The sequence below is a fragment of the Belonocnema kinseyi genome, chromosome 8, assembly GCF_010883055.1.
Source record: "Belonocnema kinseyi isolate 2016_QV_RU_SX_M_011 chromosome 8, B_treatae_v1, whole genome shotgun sequence".
Classification (NCBI taxonomy): domain Eukaryota; kingdom Metazoa; phylum Arthropoda; class Insecta; order Hymenoptera; family Cynipidae; genus Belonocnema; species Belonocnema kinseyi.
In genome coordinates this window covers 20,657,768-20,664,227 of record NC_046664.1, presented here as the reverse complement: position 1 = coordinate 20,664,227, position 6,460 = coordinate 20,657,768, and the positions used below count along the sequence as shown (strand labels likewise).

The window sequence follows — 6,460 nt, the reverse complement described above, 5'->3', positions numbered from 1 at the left end:
GATGTTGAGGAATTCGTGCGCAATCGGTTGATGACTCGACCTCAAAGTTTCTACGAGCAAGGAATTAACAAGCTTCCAAACCGCTGGAAAAAATGTGTAGAGTGTGAAGGAGAATATGTAGAAAAATAATCAATAGTATTTTTGTATTGTTTTATAAATAAATAAATATTAAAAAAGAATTTCGGTTAATATTTGATTCACCCTCGTATATTTATGTTTTGTTTAGCTGCAGAAATCATTAGTTCGAAATCACAATTAAACGAAAATTTTAAGTAAACAATGATTTTTTACACCTCATTAAGCGCATCTAGCATTTCAGTGGCAAAATTCCTTTGATAAACATTTTCACTATGAATTTTTCAATCATTTTCTTACTTGGCTCAAAGTTGGCGCAAGTGCTTGGCTTTATTAAAAACCTGATTCCCATAAGAGCGTTGACAGTTTCTATATTAAGTCTATTTCGAAGTTTGTCCTTCAAAATATTTACAATAGAAAACGCCCGCTTTACCGCTGCATTGAAATTCACTGAAACTTGGAAATTTGAATTTGAACTTTGAAAATTCTTGGAAATAAATATTTTATATACTTTTGCTCGAAATCCCTAAATTTTTCCATGGATATTTCACATCTCTAGATGCATCCCTGAGACGCTTGAAAATCCCTAAATCTAGGGATCAAATCCCCAATCTGGCAACACTGCTGAGTCGTGACCGTCTGCATCGAAATCAGTGTTCTGAGCCGGTTATATTACTTTGTGAACGGTAACGAGAATGAGAATATTATCAAGAATATAACCGAGAAATAAATTCTCTGAGAATTTATGAGAATCTCAGAATTTATTTTAATTAATAGAAAATTGACATTTTTTCGTTAACTTTTCGGTTGAACATTCAACTCTTTTTTTTTAAGTTTATTTTTTTTAAATTTAAAGTTTACCTGTTTTAGCAGGAATTAAATCTTCTTTTGATGAAATGTTTTGGTTAGAAATTAAGCTATGACACTATTTTTCTGAAAACTTAACTATTTCGTAGAAAATTTACTTTTTGTTTAAAATTTATATCTTCGTGTTAAAACATTAACTAAAATGTTTGCTAGATGAAAGTTCCACTTATAAAAAAAAAATTTTTTTATTACAAATTCATCTGTTTTAGTAAAAAGTTGATCTTTTTTGGATAAAATGCAACTATTTGGTAGAGAATTGAACCATTTTCTTAAAATTTCATTCTTTTTGGTTAAAAAATGCGTCTTCTTGAATTAAACATTCAAGTTTTTTTGTCGAATCTTATTTTCTTTTGTTACAAAAATAAAATTTTTGCTGTTACCGAGTCAACTGAAATCTTTTTTAAAATGAAAACACAACTTTTTTTGTAATAAAAAATTCTTCTGCTTTAAGATAAATTTCATATTTTTTGGTAAAAATACAACTATTTGCTAGAGAATTCCACAATTTTGTTAAAAAGTCATCCTTTTTGGGTAAGAATTCTTCTTTTTGGATTGAACATTCATTTTTTTTAGAAAATTGTTTCTTGTTAAAAAAAATTCATAGTTTGATCGTGAAAACTCGACTACAATCTTTTTCAACAGAAAATTCAACTCTTTTCTTTGAAAATTTATCTTTTTGATGTGAAACTTCATCTGTTATAGAAGAAACTTCATTTTTTGTATGAAAATGCAACTTTTTGGTTAAAAATCGTTCTTCCTTGCTTGATAATTTAACTAATTTGTTTAAAACATTTGGTTGATTCTCTTTGTTGAAAATTAATCTTTTTCAATTTAAAATTAAACTACTGGGGTCAAAGTTAAACCACATTGTGAAAGTTTTTTGATTGAAGGCTTATTTTCTGGTAGAAAATTTAACTGCTTAGTGGAAAAGACTTCTTTTTTTAGAATCCATTTTGTAACAGAAAATGTAACTTTTGCATTTTTTGAAGATTGATATTTTTCAGTTGAAAATTTGCTTTTTTGTTGTTGTAGAAAATAATTCTTTAATTTGAAATTTCCTTTTTATTGTGCTTAAAAATGCATTTGCTTCGTGGAAAATTAATTTTTTGTTGAGCAGTCATATTTTTCGTTTGAAGATTGAATTTTTATAAAGAAAATTTCTCTTCTGGTTTGAAGGTTTAATAATTTAGATAAAGTTTTATTTATTTTTTGAGTAAAAAATCTTTATTTGCTTGAAATTCGTCTTTTTGGTTTTAAAATTCTTTTCTTTGTTCTATAAATTTCATTCATATTAAACTATGGCACTTTTTAGTTGGAAATTCGTCTTTTTAGGTTGAATATTCAACTATTATGTTAAAAGTTCAATTATTTTGTTGAAAATTCCACTATTTTGTTAAAAAGTTATCTTTTAAAGTAGAAAAAACTTTTTTTTTGTTTGAAATGAATTAATACATTTGAAAATATAAATTTTGTATATGAAACACTATTTTATTCGGCTAATAAAATATTCTGTGGCAAAACATATCATAAGATTAAAGTGCAGGTATTTGAATATTAATGATTCGAAATGAAAAATTAGTCGAAAAATCAGAGAAGTTTGAAAATGTCACGCTTCTAAGTTTTCCACGAGTAGAGTTCTTATTCTACTTCGTGGTATTTATTATAGAGTTTAACTCTAACAATAAACATATTGTTAAAAATAATAAATTCGCTTAAATTCTTTTAAATTCTTCTAAATTCTGTCATATTCTCGGTTATATAACCTAAACTTAAATTCTCGGGAATTTAAGAACTCTAATCGAAATTGATGCCTGGGCGTTCGAACAATTTCCACTAGATTTTCTGCGGAAGTTTAAAGTTATCTAATCTTGCAGTTGCTAGTGTGATGCATGAAAAATAAGTTAAATACAATAGTATAACCCGTGTAGAAATTTCCCCGGTTGGCCCTAATACAACAAGGTTTCTGGTCGGATCCCGGCCGGGCTACCCCTGGCTGGGTTTCATGGACAGGAACAGGGCGGGAGCCGGTCGGGCTACATTTTTCTCGAATCACGAAGTCTGGAGCCGGCCGATTACTGGCCGGGCCAACCCTGGTTATATGCCATGGTCGGGAGCCAGTTGGGCACTGGTCAGGTTAATGTTTTTGTAGAAATTACACATTTTTTAAGAGCCGTGATATTATCAAAGACGTAATTATGGATGCTAGATGAATTATTATTTTTAAATTATATTTTAAAGATTTATCATATCAGTGAAACAAAAATGAGCTTTTTAAATTATTAAAAAAAAACACATTTCATTTTTTCGAATAATTTAACATTTTAAATTAAACTGTTATCGATTCTGCTATGTGCAACAACAGAAATGATACAATTTTCATAAACTTCTCTATATTCAGACAATGTTTAGCCAGTACAATTTCAAATTAACCGCCATATATAGCGCATGCTGTGTCTGTCGTCTGCATAGACACTCAGTACTTTTCAGTTTCGCACCTGGAACGAGAATGATCCTTGCACTCACGTCGCGTCGTCTCTTCGAAGTTCGCAAATAAAATGGAGACTCGTTGTTAAAATCAACCTTATTGCAGTAATTAGTTTGAATCCCCCACTTAGTGCGCGAGTAATTATTATTTTAAATTAAAATATAGTCTTGTGTATACAGTTTTTACTTTCTTCCTTCCGAACCTTAAATCACCACGTGGCTTCTAAATTGCTATGAGATTCCATCATCAGGGAATAAAAGTCTACTCAAATTTTCTAGCCAGAATCGGTTTACTTGATTTGACTTTAAAAGTTCACCGTAATCTTTACGATGAGCTTGAAAAGACAAAACAAGTTACCAATTTCTCGCCTGAAGCAAAATTTCTTAACCGCTTTTTGGCCGGATTACCCGACCGGATCCCGGCCGGTATTGAAGCCGGCATCCGACCTGTTTATAGTGACGTTTTTAGCCGGATCATGGCCGGATTCCCCGACCAGCGCCCGGCTTAAAGCGGGGCTATCCGGCTGGGACCCGGCCGGATCCCTGATTGGATTCCTACACGGGAATAAAAACAGAAATTCGTTTTTCATGAAGAATATGGATGTAAAGTTTCATGAAACTTTAGTCTGATGAAAAGTTTGATGAAACATTGGGGGTTTCGTGAAACACTGTAATGTTTTAAACATAGCGGCTGTAAATTTCTAACCCAGATGTGCACCTACATTCAGAGGAATACATTTGATACTTGAAAATTATTTCAAATGCTTATTGGGAGAACAATGAAATTTGAGCTGCAACAAATTTAACACCAGCGTTTTTCTGTGAACATTTTTCCAAATTCATCATACCTATCTTTCATAACTTCAAATCCGCTGAAATGCGTCACCACTAAACAATTTTGCGCTAGCTAATTAACAAAGATATAAATTTGGAGGGTGCGGCCAGTGCAACGCAGGTGTTAAATCCTCAACAGTAATGTGCAATATAAAGTTGAGGACATGGATTCGTTCGACTTCAAATGCGCTCATATACGCCATAATTTTTTTGAAAATTTCGAAAATTGCCCAAGATAGGGAGGTAACAAAACTTTACGAAGTAATGAACAACCAAATTGAAAGTTTTCAATCCGCATTGATGAAGGGACTTTTCTATGGGGATTCAAATGCGCTCATATGCGCCATAAAGAAAAAACTTTACACCACATTGATAACCAAGATATCAACGATTAAAAAGGGGGGGTGGGGCTGGCGTCATTTTTCTAAACTAATTGCCTTTTTTCAAATTCGTCATACCTATCTTTCATAACTTCACGAAGTACATTCACAAAATACGTGATACATTTAGGGGAGGGTGGGGGTCTGCTGAAATATCATCCTCCATGCTAAGACCAATGGAGAAAGTATCACGAGGGGGGTGGAGAAGTTTCTGAAAAATGTATCACGTATTTTGTGAATGACCCCTCAATTTAAGGTGTAGAGGGTTTTCATTTGAGGAGTGTTCACAATGTATTAAACATGTTGGACACTATCTGATTCCCAACTCCTGTAATAACCACACTCCTATTTTCTCAATTCGATTAACAATTCACTATTTTTAAATCAGGGAAAACACATTTCTCAGTGATTCTTTATCATTTGATTTTTATAAAATGTTATACAGCAATTAATTTTCTTTGGTGTTAACAGCGTGGGGTAGATAGATGATAGTTGTAATGCTGAAGTTGATTAAAGTTTTTTCTTTAATTTTTAAAGTGGCACATATAAGCACATTTGAATTCCTATCCGAAGAGATAATTCTAAATTTGTATAATGCAATTTAATTTATTTGGAGATATCGGATAGTGAATCTTAACAAGTGGTAATGAGGGGGATGATTATGGTTTTTTTGACAATTTCGAAAGTGACGCATATGAGCGCATTTGAAATCCTACACGAAGAGATCATTATAAATTTTTATTTTGTAATTAAAGTTATTTGGAGGTATCATCAGGTGGTGGATCGATAACAATTGAAAATGAGGGGGTTGATTATGGTTTTTTGTCAATTTTGAAAGTGGCGCATATAAGCGCATTTGAAATCCTATCTGAAGAGATCATTATGAATTTGTATACTGCAATTTTATTTATTTGGAGACATCATCGAAAAGTGGATCGTAACAAGTGGTAGTGAGGGGGTTCATTATGAATTTTTGTCAATTACGAGACCTTAGACGTAGAGACAATTTTATATTTTTATACTGCAATTTAATTTATTTGGAGATATCGGATAGTGAATCGTAACAAGTGGTAATGAGGGGGATGATAAATTTGTATACTGCAATTTAATTTATTTGGAGATATCATCGGATAGTGACTCGTAACAATTTGTAATAAGAGGGTTGATTATGGTTTTTTGTTAATTTTGAAGGTGGCGCATATGAACGCATATGAAATGCTATACGAAGAGATATTAAACTTTATTATTTGGCAATTAAAGTTATTTGGTGATATCATCGAGTGGTGAATCGATAACAATTGAAAATGAGAAGGTTGTTTATGGTTTTTTGTCAATTTTGAAAGTGGCGCATATGAGCGCATTTAAAATTCTGTCTTAAAAGATCATTATAAATTTTTATATTGCAATTTAGGTTATGTGGAGATATCATCGGGTAGTTTATCGGTAGCAAGTGTTAATTGGGAGTTTGATTATTGTTTGTGTTATTTTCGAAAGAGGCACATATAAGCGTATTTGAAACCCTATAGGAAACTCCCTTCATCAATGCGGATTGCAAGCTTTTTATTTTGTTGGTCATCACTTCGCAAAATTTGGTTAACTCTATATCCTGGGCAATTTTCAAAATATTCAAAAAAAAAATTATGGCGCAAATGAGCGCATTTAAAGTTGAAAGAATCCATGTATTCAACTTTATATTGCAAATCCCTGTTAAGGATACAACACCTGCTTTACACTGCCCCCCCCCTCCCTCCAAAATATGATATCTTTGTTAATTAGCTAGCGCAAAATTTTTTAGTGGTGTCGCATTTGAGCGCATTTGA

At 32.0% G+C, this 6,460-nt stretch overlaps 1 protein-coding gene and 1 long non-coding RNA gene across 4 annotated transcripts in view; both read right to left on the bottom strand.

Annotated features, from left to right (window-relative positions):
- The window catches only part of LOC117177641, a 1,040-nt gene extending 524 nt beyond the window's left edge, over positions 1-516 (bottom strand). The window contains exon 1 of the long non-coding RNA XR_004467728.1: positions 376-516. This is a non-coding gene — a long non-coding RNA (uncharacterized LOC117177641). The remainder of the gene's footprint in view (positions 1-375) is intronic.
- Positions 1-6,460, bottom strand: part of LOC117177639 (tubulin beta chain-like) — a 45,757-nt gene that overhangs the window by 1,288 nt on the left and 38,009 nt on the right. The gene's annotated exons all lie outside the window — the stretch shown is intronic.